The sequence below is a fragment of the Garra rufa genome, chromosome 1 (assembly GCF_049309525.1).
Source record: "Garra rufa chromosome 1, GarRuf1.0, whole genome shotgun sequence".
Taxonomy (NCBI): Eukaryota; Metazoa; Chordata; class Actinopteri; order Cypriniformes; family Cyprinidae; genus Garra; species Garra rufa.
Window position 1 is genome coordinate 100694208 of NC_133361.1, and position 13733 is coordinate 100707940.

A 13733-nucleotide genomic window follows, 5' to 3' on the forward strand; every position below is an offset into this window, starting at 1 on the left:
CAGGATTCATCTTTTGAGCAGGTTTGAGATCACTACAAAAACAAAACAAACCAAAAATCATATCAGGATCATCTGTCAGAATACAGTCTATACTCTAGAATTTGTACTAATGTAAAAAAAAGGACATGTAATATCTAAGAAACTAATAATTATCGTTTAGCACTATATTACTAATAAACGTGATGTAAACACACATTCAGTGTAAGCACTCATATTACTTTTACACTGTTATACAATAAAATAAATAAAGTATGATTCTACATTCATAAAGATATCGTCATAAATGCATCTCACAGTCATAATCACATCGTTTTTCTAGAACATTATAAATATCCTGCCATTGTAAGAGATGCAATGCAAGCAAACGTACTTCATAATGTTTCATTTGATAAAGTCAGGAATTTTAGTTTGGAATAAGTCTAACCAGTAAAATGTGTACATGTTTTGTCAAAGTAAATAACAGCGAAAGCTAGTAGGAAAATGAAAGTAAGACTTACTCATGTAAATGTCTCCTCCTGCTGGGTTTGCGTCGCATCGCGTCCTTCTTAGGATTGAGGTAGATATAAGTCTTATTCCTCACAGCATGTCTTCATTCAGTAACAAACTGTAACCAAGATGAACTTGAAGTCATGTTGCTTTGTTGCGGTGATGTGGGAGTTTCCTCGTGTACAGATACTCCGGTCCTTGCCACGCCTGTAGCACATGGCTAATTTGCATGGCAAAAGATTTCGCGATAGTGGGCGCGGTCACATTAGAGATAATTAGTTGGAACTGGATAGACTAGACATCTCCTTGGTTTCATATAGATTAATTTATCACAGATTATTTGTTTTTGATAAAACTTACTTCGTTTAAAAGCATAAATCTCAAGCTTTCAGTATATACCACTTTTATGTTTGTGTGCTAAATATTCACCGTGTTTGAATGATATAAGTGACGCATTTCTAAAAGCAGTTCACGGAGACAGAGAAAACAGAAATCACCCTGTTTGTTTTCTTTATTCTAAATAAAAAAACACAACTTTCTGCTGTTCTTTTGAGTGTGCCCAAATAAAAGTGCAAGCTTTACAGTTTCCATTGATGTATATCTCTAATGTGTATGACTTAAACCGACAGAGCATTTTTAGTGTCTTTTGCGCTGATCTTAAAAAAAGTAGGTTGGTCACGCCGGCGTGACCGTCGGCCCCAGGGGGTTAAAATAGACTATAACTCAGCCAATACACAACACAGAGACATGAGCAATATATCTAGAGAAAGCTTGATATCTATACTTTCAAATGAAGTAATGTTTATCGAAATCAAATATTCTATGATAAAGCAATCCGTATGAAACCAACACGATGTCCATTCTCTCTTGTCTGGTTCATTAGTTTTAATTAGATCACGCCCAAGAGCAATTCAATCTTTTCATATTCAAATCGTCCACGTGAGGGCGCCGCGCCAAAAGTAGACGCCCACATCACAGTAAACAAAGGAGAAAGCAGTTTCTTTTCTTTCAAGTTAGTCCTTTCTGGAAGAAGACGGGCTGTCAGGAATAAAACTTATTTCAGAAGATGAACATTAAATGAGACATGGCGTGAACCAGCAGATGAGATATTTACACAAGTAAGTTTTTTTCTTTTATAAAGTATGTTTCATTTCACTGCATCTAAATGTCTCATGATGACAGGATGTTTCAACTTTGGTCGAAAAACGCGCTGACGCGTTTTGAGGCACGCTTTTGTAATAACGCCGAAAAGAATGTAAAATTCTCCGTCAGTTTTGATCGTACAAATACAACCAATACATCATTCGAAACTGTAGAGGTTATATTTTTATTTGTATACACTGTGCTTTTATGAAAATAAGAAAACAGTCAGGGCACGCGCTCTGCCTTCACTGTCTCTGTTATATCTTTTCACAGACACATAAATGAAACAACCTAAATCTCAGTGATTACGTGCCTCACAAACATAATACATATACGTGTAGAAAGCTTGAAATGTTTACTTTTACATAAACCAATTCAAATAAAAAACTAATATTCTCTTTTTAAGTAATCTGTATGAAAGGTAGAAGATGTGTGGTTTCTCCTGTATCACTTCATTACAAACCTCACACCTGTATTTATCTTGCACTGTTTTTATTTGCACCTAACTGTTATACACCTATGCTATACACTACCAGTCAAAGGTACTTTTTTAAAGAAAAATAATTATCTAATTTTGTGAAATAGGTTTACTATGTAAAAAAACTGCTCACTTAAAAAAAAAAAAACCTTTTAATAAAAAAGTTTGGCTGGTAGTGTATGTGTTTTCTCCATGTTAGCTCTGTCTTTGTCAGATCATTGTGTTGCTCACATCTACTTGTTTTCTTTGCAGTTTCTGCTGTTCCCCGTTTTCCTGTGTTCAAGTTTCCTGCAAGTGATTTGGATATTGCACCCACGACATCTTGACTTCTGTGTTTATTACTTTTTGTTCCTAATAAAAAGTTTAACTGCACTCACAAGTGAATCTCAAGTTATTTTACGTGATAGTTAAATATATTCAAAATACGCTTCAAACAAAATATATATTTATTTTGTCCTTTCATTTTTCCTTTATTCTTTCTGTTGTTTCCTCTTAGTCAACATCCGACTGAATGGCTCATTATGCGGCTCATTATGCAGGTCTTTGTCTTCTCAGGTGTAAATCACAGCATTATTCATGATCATTCACGCCTTCTCGCATACAGCCATTCGAAACAAAAAGTGTCTTCAAAAATGTAAATCTATATACTGTTTTGTGAAAACAAGTGAACTAGATGATTTTCACATCATTTGGTAGAAAAAAACCAAGGCTACCACATCCAATTCTCGAAAGTCCCGAGAACAAATATTCTGTATGTGTTAGATGACCTTATTTCAGTGACTCCAAAAATTTAGTTTTTCAATATGCACGCATAAACGTTGTTTTCTCAAAAACTTAAAAATGTACATTCATGCTGCTTACATATTTTTGTAGTCCAATTTGTGCTAAATACAATGTATTTAGATTTAGGATATTAATATGTTTTTAACACACTGAAAAAAGCACAAATGTCAAGGCATGTCAAAACTTTTTCAGGGCCCCAAAACACCCTCAGACCCCAGAGGGTTAAAAGAATACAGTTCATTTGTCCATACCCTAAAAACAGTCCAAGAATCCCAGTGTCCAATGTGAGTGTCCACCAGTGTATGTACAATCCACAGAAAGTGTAATCCAAAGTTTGCAGGTGGTGAATGGAAAGGTGAGCTCTAAAATTAGCAACTCCTCAATCCAACAGTTTGGTGAATTTTCTTTTGTTTGTCATGCTGCTCTCTTATACAGTTTTACTTCCTGCTTCCTGTCATGTGTCTAGTCACATGACAGGCCAACCATCCATTTATTAAAGACACACACACACACACACACACACACACACACTTAAAAAACTAAGAGTAATAAAATGGCCTAAAAAACATGTGAAACACTTAAAACTCTATAATACATTTAAACGATTGTAATAAATAGAGTGGTAAAACACGTCTTTCTAAAAGCCAGCATATTATATAAATAGTGAAGAAAAGACAAAAGCTTACAGCACCTGGTATTCCCAGGCAGTCTCCCATCCAAGTACTAACCAGGCCCGACGCTGCTTAGCTTCCGAGATCGGGCGCTCTCAGCGCGGTATGGCCGTAAGATAAAAATATAAAAGATAAGGAAGGGATTTTAAAGGCGGTACAGGATTTTTATGGAGTTTTATTTAGGGCAGAAGGGGTTAATGAAATAGATGAAAAGTTCTTGTTAAGTCAAATTAAAGCTAAAGTAAAAGAGGAAGATAAAAAAATGTGTGATAATGAGATAACAGAAGAAGAAATAGATGAAGCTATAATGCAGCTAAGTAATGGGAAAAGCCCTGGGCTTGATGGTCTATCATCAGAATTTTATAAAATTTTTAAGAATGTTCTAATACCTATTCTGAAAGATTTATTTTTTAACATCTTTCAAAATGGACAATTAAGTGAAAGTATGAAAAAAGGGATGATTAAAATAATTTATAAAAAGAAAGGGAATAGAGATGATCTGAGGAATTATAGACCATTGAGTATGCTAAATACAGATTATAAAATATTAATAAAATATTAGCAAAAATTATGTCTAACAGACTTAAAAAAGTTATTCCACAAATAGTAAAAACCAATCAAGCTTACGGAATTATAGGAAGAGATATAGCAGATACGGTAATGAACATAAGAGATTTAATATGGTACAAAAGAGAGAAGAATGATGAAGGTTTCCTTGTTAGTATTGATTTGGAAAAGGCTTTTGATCGTGTAGAACATAAATATATTTTTGATTTGCTTAAAAAATTTGGTTTTGGAAATAATTTTATAAAATGGATTAAATGCCTTTACACTGATATTTATAGTTGTGTTAAAATAAATGGGTTTTTAACAGAATTTGTTAGAATATCCAGATCTATAAGACAAGGATGTCCTATATCAGCGCTATTGTATACTTTGGTTGCTGAACCACTTGGTTTAGCTATAAATAGAGAGAGAAAAATAAAAGGAGTAACAATAGAGTGTAATGAAGTTGAACAAAAAATTTTTCAGTATGCTGACGATACTACTTTGATTTTGAAAGATATAAACAGTGTAAACAAAGCAATGGAAATAATTGATAAATATTGTAGAGGGTCAGGAGCTAAAGTTAATAAAGATAAAACAGAATTCTTGAGAATTGGTAAAGTAGAAATTCCATCAAAAAACTGGCACTTTAAAGAACAAAAAGAAAACATAAAAATTTTAGGAATTACACTTGGATGTAATGAAAGTATAAATAAGGAAATTAATTGGGATGTAGTTGTAAATAAAATGGAAAAAAGGTTAAACTTTTGGAAACAGAGAGCGTTGTATCTTAAGGGGAAGGTGCTTGTAGTTAATTCCCTACTTTTATCTAAAATGTGGTACGTTTTAAGTGTAGTTAGTCTTCCTATGGGAATATATAAAAGAATAAAAGCAATGATATTAAAGTTTTTATGGGATGGTAAACCAGCTAAAATAGCGTACAATACTATGATAGGTAAAATAGAAGATGGAGGATTAGGATTAATAGATCCATGGCTAAGAATGAAAAGTATGAGAATTAAAACAGTGAAGAAATTTACAAATGATGATGATATTCCTTGGAAAAGAGTAATGAGTTATTTTGTTAATAAGTGTGGGCTAATAAAAGATGATTTTATATGGATGGCATTTAGAGACAATATGATAGAAAATATACCAGATTTTTATAAAGAAGTGTTGAAAACGTGGAAAGCTTTTTATAAAAATGTGCACATAGAAATTAAAGGGAGAGAACAGTTAATAAAACAACCTCTGTTTTTAAATCAGAACTATAATAGTAAAATCTTTTATGAAAATTGGTATACAGTAGGCTTTAGACAAATTAAGGATATATTATATGAAGTTATACCTGGATTTTTACCAACACAAGCAATAATCGACTCGTTGGAAGAAAGAGAGGAAATAGAAAATATAGGACAAATTGAGGAGCAATATGCAAAATTAAAGTTAGCTTTACCAGAAAAATGGATTAAAACTATTGATGAAAATAATGAAGAAAGTGAGAAAAAGAAAACAAAAATATTTTTAAAAGTAGGTGAAGATAAGATTGTTTTTAATGAATGTGCTGTTAGATTGTTCTACACTTTAATACGCAATAATGCTTTCATAAAACCAAAAGCAATAGAATTTTGGGAAAAGATCTTTGATGATTTTGATGCTTCAGAAATATGGAAAAATGTAAGGATGAATTTTAAAAGCCCGACTATAGAAAATTTTGATTTTTTATTAAGACACAATTGTTTGATGACAGGAATGATTTTACATAAAATAGGGCTGGAACAAGATGACAGATGTAAGATATGTATGGAAAAAGCAGAAGGTGTACTACATATTTTTTTGAATTGCAGAAAGTTGAATGGTATTATTGAAATTTAAAAAAAGATGGTGACTAATTTTATATACAATGAACAAATAGATATAAAAAAATGGGATAATTTACTTTTATTTGGAATTAGAGGCAAATCTAAAAATAAACATGCGATTAATTTTATGTTATCTATAGCCAGATATGCAATATGGAAAAGAAGAAATATAATGAGACAAAAGGGAAAAGAAATTTCTGTAATTGCATTATATGAGCAGATATTAACAGAGGAATTACAAGTAATATATGATTATTGTAATATGTGCAATAATATAGAAATATTTGATAGAAGTATTGTTAAAAATAATCCTTATGTCACAAGGACTTGGACAGGGTTTAAAGTTTTATTACCAAAAGAAGGTTGATTCCAAACTATGATGTATATGTTAGAGTTTGCTGTTATAAGAAGATCCCTTGTATGTGGAATTTTGTATGCTTTAAAGTTTGGATCTTTTTACCAAATTTGCATTTACCATGTTTGCAAAAATGTCATGTATATCAGAACTTGTTGTTATAGGAAAATCCCAAAATTGTGTTTTAATTCAATTTGTTTTTTTTTTTGTTTTGTTTTTTTCTTAGTTTTTTTGTTTTTGTTTTAAAGTTTGTGTTATTAGATGACTGATGACTGCAAATTATGTACTGTATATAAGAATTTGTTATAATAAAAAAAAAAAAAATCTCGTCTGATCTCGGAAGCAAAGCAGCGTCGGGCCTGGTTAGTACTTGGATGGGAGACCCCCTGGGAATACCAGGTGCTGTAAGCTTTTGCCTTTTCTTCACTATTTATATAATATGCTGGCTTTTAGAAAGACGTGTTTTACCGCTCTATTTATTACAATCATTTAAATGTATTATAGAGTGTTAAGTGTTTTACATGTTTTTTAGGCCATTTTATTACTCTTAACATTTTAAGTGTGTGTGTGTCTTTAATAAATGGATGGTTGGCCTGCCATGTGACTAGACACATGACAGGAAGCAGGAAGTACAACTGTATAAGAGAGCAGCATGACAAAAAAAGTCACCAAACTGTTGGATTAAGGAGTTGCTAATTTTAGAGCTCACCTTTCCATTCACCACCTGCAAACTTTGGATTACACTTTCTGTGGATTGTATATACAATGGTGGACACTCACATTGGACTTATCAACACACTGGGATTCTTGGACTGTTTTTAGGGTATGGACAAATGAACTGTATTCTTTTAACAGCATTTACCTAGTTTTATCGTGTTGTTTTAAAGTCTTTTATGTGAACCTTGTATATAAACCAAATCTATTTAAACCAATCTTCTTTTATGTCTCATTCTTTTAACCACTAGTCATCTCTCACAGTTAAATCTGACCCCATTTTAATCTTGTAACTCTGGATGGGAGACCGCCTGGGAATACCAGGTGCTGTAAGCTTTTGCCTTTTCTTCACTATTTATATAATATGCTGGCTTTTAGAAAGACGTGTTTTACCGCTCTATTTATTACAATCATTTAAATGTATTATAGAGTGTTAAGTGTTTTACATGTTTTTTTAGGCCATTTTATTGCTCTTAACATTTTAAGTGTGTGTGTGTGTGTGTCTTAAATAAATGGATGGTTGGCCTGCCATGTGACTAGACACATGACAGGAAGCAGGAAGTACAACTGTATAAGAGAGCAGCATGACAAACAAAGGACAGTCACCAAACTGTTGGATTAAGGAGTTTGCTAATTTTAGAGCTCACCTTTCCATTCACCACCTGCAAACTTTGGATTACACTTTCTGTGGATTGTATATACAATGGTGGACACTCACATTGGACTTATCAACACACTGGGATTCTTGGACTGTTTTTAGGGTATGGACAAATGAACTGTATTCTTTTAACAGCATTTACCTAGTTTTATCGTGTTGTTTTAAAGTCTTTTATGTGAACCTTGTATAAAAACCAAATCTATTTAAACCAATCTTCTTTTATGTCTCATTCTTTTAACCACTAGTCATCTCTCACAGTTAATTCTGACCCCATTTTAATGTTGTAACTCTGGATGGGAGACCGCCTGGGAATACCAGGTGCTGTAAGCTTTTTCCTTTTCTTCACTATTTATATAATATGATGGCTTTTACGGAGGCTGATCTATAAATAACCCACTTTTTGGAGCAGTCCTCGCTTACGGCCATACTGCGCTGAGTGCGCCCGATCTCGTCTGATCTCGGAAGCAAAGCAGCGTCGGGCCTGGTTAGTACTTGGATGGGAGACCGCCTGGGAATACCAGGTGCTGTAAGCTTTTGCCTTTTCTTCACTATTTATATAATATGATGGCTTTTACGGAGGCTGATCTATAAATAGCCCACTTTTTGGAGCAGTACTCGCTTACGGCCATACTGCGCTGAGAGCGCCCGATCTCGTCTGATCTCGGAAGCAAAGCAGCGTCGGGCCTGGTTAGTACTTAGATGGGAGACCGCCTGGGAATACCAGGTGCTGTAAGCTTTTGCCTTTTCTTCACTATTTATATAATATGCTGGCTTTTAGAAAGACGTGTTTTACCGCTCTATTTATTACAATCATTTAAATGTATTATAGAGTGTTAAGTGTTTTACATGTTTTTTTAGGCCATTTTATTGCTCTTAACATTTTAAGTGTGTGTGTGTCTTAAATAAATGGATGGTTGGCCTGCCATGTGACTAGACACATGACAGGAAGCAGGAAGTACAACTGTATAAGAGAGCAGCATGACAAACAAAGGACATTCACCAAACTGTTGGATTAAGGAGTTTGCTAATTTTAGAGCTCACCTTTCCATTCACCACCTGCAAACTTTGGATTACACTTTCTGTGGATTGTATATACAATGGTGGACACTCACATTGGACTTATCAACACACTGGGATTCTTGGACTGTTTTTAGGGTATGGACAAATGAACTGTATTCTTTTAACAGCATTTACCTAGTTTTATCGTGTTGTTTTAAAGTCTTTTATGTGAACCTTGTATAAAAACCAAATCTATTTAAACCAATCTTCTTTTATGTCTCATTCTTTTAACCACTAGTCATCTCTCACAGTTAATTCTGACCCCATTTTAATCTTGTAACTCTGGATGGGAGACCGCCTGGGAATACCAGGTGCTGTAAGCTTTTGCCTTTTCTTCACTATTTATATAATATGATGGCTTTTACGGAGGCTGATCTATAAATAACCCACTTTTTGGAGCAGTCCTCGCTTACGGCCATACTGCGCTGAGAGCGCCCGATCTCGTCTGATCTCGGAAGCAAAGCAGCGTCGGGCCTGGTTAGTACTTGGATGGGAGACCGCCTGGGAATACCAGGTGCTGTAAGCTTTTGCCTTTTCTTCACTATTTATATAATATGATGGCTTTTACGGAGGCTGATCTATAAATAGCCCACTTTTTGGAGCAGTACTCGCTTACGGCCATACCACGCTGAGCGCCCTCTAGTGGAAGCAGGAAGTGGTACAGCTTGTTGGAGAAAGCAAACAGAGAGTGTTTTGAGTTTTGAGAACTGGAAACTGAAGCCTGTGTTTTTAAAACAACCTTTTTGAAAAAGAGGAATTGGTGGGCAGTCAAGTTATTTAATCCCCAAACGGCTATTGCTGTTTGGGGATAGATACTTTCTGTGCTGAGATGGCTACAATGTTGGATGACAAAATGGAGGTGGGAAGAGGCCTGGAGAAAAGGAACACAAGGGAAATGGATGGAGAACGGGACCAAAGAAGAAGGAATTATGAAAAGAGGCTCACAGTGCTGGTGGAAATAGAAGGAGAAGATAGAATAACGATGATGGAGATACTGAAGAAAGTGAGAGAAGAGTGTGGAGTGGTGATCGGCTGTAGATACAAAACACCAAAAGAATACGAGCTGACAATGGAAGAGGAAAAAGGAAAGAAGAAGTTGTTGGATGGGCTAAAGATAAAGAACAGTCGGATTATGGCGAAAGAGGTGGACTGTATGGAGATGGTGGTCTCATTTCTTGGTCTACTAATGTATATTCAGGATGAGGAGATACTGAGAAAGCTGTCGGAATGGGGAGTTAAAGCGGTCTCAAGAGTGAAAAGGAGAATGTGGCCGGGGACAGATATCGCTGATGGGACAAGATTTTTAAAGGTAAAATTCAATGATGTGGTAAAATCACTGCCATATTCAACAAAGTTTGAGACACTAGGAGGGACTGAGCACTTCAGAGTGATACATGACAGGCAAGTGAAAGTCTGTCGCCTGTGCATTCAGCCAGGTCACATTGTAAGAGACTGCCCAAGCTTCAGATGTTTTAAATGTGACAAGCAGGGACATTACGCCAGAGAGTGCAAGGAGGTGAACTGCATTATGTGCAATATGCGACCTGGATTATGTGTGTGTGAAACACTGCCGGAGATGGATGAGGAAAACAGCAATGAGGAGGATTCGGATCTGTATGAGGTGGATGAAGAGGTGGAGATCGAAGGAAAGGAAGGTGAAGCGACTGGAGAAGAAAGAAGGGATGCATGGAGTGGAGAAGAAAGAACAGTGGAGTGGAGAGCGATTGAGAATGTGAGCAGTCAAGAGGAGGAGGCTCCAGGGCAGAGGCAGAGAGAGAGAGAAAGAAAAAAGAAAGAAAGGAGAGCGGAACCCGGAAAGGAGATGGCTATGAAGGGCTTGGAGTGTGAAAATGGAGAAGGGGAAACAGCGAAAGGTGATGGAGAGAGTCAGGACGGTGACAGTGCAAAAGGGCAAGGCGAAAAGCTGCAGGTGGAGGGATGTGGAGGAGTGCCAGAGAGTCTAGAGACAATCGAGGACGAGGACATGGACACAAGCGAAGGAAAAAGGGTGCAGAAGAAAAGAAAGAAGAAAGAAATGGAGGAGCACACTGCAGAAAGTAAGTGCATGGATTGAGCAAAATGAGTATGATTTTTTTCAAAATTATGATACTTGCTATGTGGGGCATTATGAACATTGCCTGTTTGAATAGCAATGGGTTAAGAGATGAAAATAAGTTTGAGAAGGTGAAGGGTTTGTTAAAAGCGGATATACTCTGTTTGCAAGAGACACACTGGTCTGATGAAATAATGGACAACATAAGAAAGAGGTGGGAAGGTGAAATTATTTCTAATCATGGGACTGCAAAATCCTGTGGCGTGGCAACCCTGATAAAAGGAGATCAATTAAACAATGTGAAGCAAATATACAAGGATGGAAATGGGAGATTGTTAGTGATTGAATTTGTATTTCACAATGAACTGTTCAGGCTGATAAACATTTATGCACCTAACACAGAAAATGAAAGAAAAGAAGTCTTTAAAGAAATTAAGCCGCTGTGTAAAGGCAACTTTATAATAGTCGGTGACTTTAATGTATGGTGCACAAGACTGGACGCGTCAAGCAGCGCAAACTTTAAGTCAGATGTATCCAGAAAATATTTAACTGAATGGATGCAAAATGAGGACATAGTTGATGTATGGAGGGATGAGAATCCCTACAAAAAAGACTTCTCTAGAAGACAATTGGTGATGGGAGTCTTGAAACAAAGCCGTATAGATTTATGTTTAACCAAAAGGGAAATGTTAAAATGTATAAAAAATGTGAGATATAAGTTTGTGGGAGTAATTGACCATGCTATTATGATGGTAAAGATGGGTGTGAATGAGGAGGAGAGGGGGGGAGGAATGTGGTGTTTGAATGCAGACTTGCTAAAAGAAGAGGCATATAAAGAAAATATCAGAAAATGTATAGATTATGAAATGGAAAATATCTTATTTGATGAAAATGTATGTGAGTGGTGGGAAAAAATGAAAGGGATAATTAAAAAAAGAAGTATTAGATATGCCAAACAAAGGAATTTTAAGAGAAGGAGCAAAGTTGAGGTAATGCAAAATGAATTGAAGAGGGAAGCAGAAAAAATAGAAAGTAATCCCGAGCAAGATAAAGAACGCTTTATGCAGATAAATGCAGAAATAGAGGAGTATGAAAAAGAAAAAAGTAAGGGTGCAATAATAAGGAGTAGAGCGCAGTATGCGTTAGAGGGAGAAAGAAGCACAAAGTTCTTTCTAAACTTAGAAAAGAAAAAGCAGATGAAAAAGTATATAACAGAGTTGGAAAATGAAAAAGGAGATAAGATTACTGATTATGTGGAGATAATAAGAGAAGTAGAAATATTTTATAAGAAGCTATTTAAGAAAGAAGGGGTTAAACAGGAGTGTGTGGAGGAAGTTTTGAACTCTGTGAGTGTGAGGTTAAGTGAAAGTGAGAAAAATATATGTGAAAGTGACATAGGTATCGAAGAAATAAAAGAAGCAATAAAACAGACAAAGAAGAATAAAAGCCCGGGCTCAGACGGCTTAACGCATGAGTTTTACAAGACTTTTGAAGAGACTGTAGCACCAATATTGTGGAAGGTTTATAGAAGTATGGAAGAGAGAGGTGAAATGCCAGAGTCTATGGGGCTAGGAGTAATCACAATACTATATAAAAATAAAGGAAGTCCACTTAAGCTAGAAAATTATAGACCGTTGAGTCTGTTAAACACGGATTATAAAATACTGACAAAAGTGCTGGCAAATAGGATAAAAGAGGTGGTAGGGTCAATAGTATCACCAAGCCAAGCTTATAGCATAAAGGGAAGAGACATTACAGATACAATTTGCACAATAAGGGACGTAGTAGAAGGGATGGGGAAAGATGGGAAAGGGGGATTGGTTTTATCTATAGACTTAAATAAGGCTTTTGATAGGGTGGAACATAGCTTTATAGAACAGACAATGGGGAGATTTGGGTTTGGAGAGAGAATGCAAAAGTGGATAAAATTAATATATGAAAATGCTAAAAGTTGTGTTAAGGTTAATGGGGTGTTAACTGACCCCTTTCAGTTAGAGAGGTCAGTAAGGCAAGGCTGTCCGTTGTCTGCAATACTGTATTCAATAACAGCTGAGCCACTGGCGACACTCATCAAAAATGACAAGGAAATAAAAGGTATTCAAATACCAAATGGAGGATTGAGTGTAATACATCAATATGCAGATGATACAACTTTTACAGTTAGGGATATAGAGAGTATAAATAAAATTAGAAAACAGATGGAAAAATATGGGAAAGCGTCAGGTGCTAAAATAAATGTGGAAAAATCTGAAATAATGAGTATAGGAGGAATAAGGGTGGAAGGGTCAGATGTTCCATTTAAAATAACGAAAGATTTTATAAAAATTTTAGGGGTAAACGTAGGAGAGAATGCAAAAGAGGCAAGAGATGCAACATGGTCAGGAGTGCTAAACAAAATCAAGCAAGTGTTACAGTTTTGGAGACTAAGGGAATTAAGACTAAGAGGAAAAGTGGTAGTGGTTAATTCTTTATTGTTAACTAAATGTAATTATGTGATGGGAGCAATTGATTTACCAGACTGGGTGTTAAATGGAATAAAAGAGGCTGTGAATATTTTTGTGTGGGGTGGGAAAGGAGTAAAAATATCAGCAAAAACATTAATAGCAGATTACAGTGAGGGGGGTTTGAAATTGATGGATTTAGATGTGAAAAGGAAAGCAATAAGAGTTAAGACAATAAAAAAGTATTTATGTGGCAAAGTAGAATATGGATGGAAGGGGTATATGAGAAAATATTTAAATGAAGGAGGAGGGTGTGGTGAAGAAGGAGTGTTCATGGTTTTAAAAAAGCCAATGATTGAAAAGTTGCCTTTGTTTTACCAAGAAGTGTTTACTGCATGGGCTGAATTTGTGATAAATGTAAACTATGAATGTGAAAACATAAACCAAATACACAATCAGCCAATTTTCCTGAACCCAAGAATAA

At 35.4% G+C, this 13733-nt stretch overlaps 3 non-coding genes and 1 pseudogene across 3 annotated transcripts; 3 read left to right on the forward strand and 1 right to left on the reverse strand.

Annotated features, from left to right (window-relative positions):
- Window positions 1-3569: 3569 nt before the first annotated feature.
- On the reverse strand, window positions 3570-3678 carry LOC141346483 (5S ribosomal RNA; annotated as a pseudogene).
- Window positions 3679-8110: 4432 nt separating this feature from the next.
- On the forward strand, window positions 8111-8229 carry LOC141317490 (5S ribosomal RNA). The gene has a single exon (XR_012351866.1). It is a non-coding gene; the product is annotated as a 5S ribosomal RNA (ribosomal RNA).
- Window positions 8230-8313: 84 nt separating this feature from the next.
- Window positions 8314-8432, forward strand: LOC141317552 (5S ribosomal RNA). Its single transcript, XR_012351924.1, has one exon. It is a non-coding gene; the product is annotated as a 5S ribosomal RNA (ribosomal RNA).
- Window positions 8433-9162: 730 nt separating this feature from the next.
- On the forward strand, window positions 9163-9281 carry LOC141314418 (5S ribosomal RNA). Its single transcript, XR_012350124.1, has one exon. It is a non-coding gene; the product is annotated as a 5S ribosomal RNA (ribosomal RNA).
- Window positions 9282-13733: the final 4452 nt, after the last annotated feature.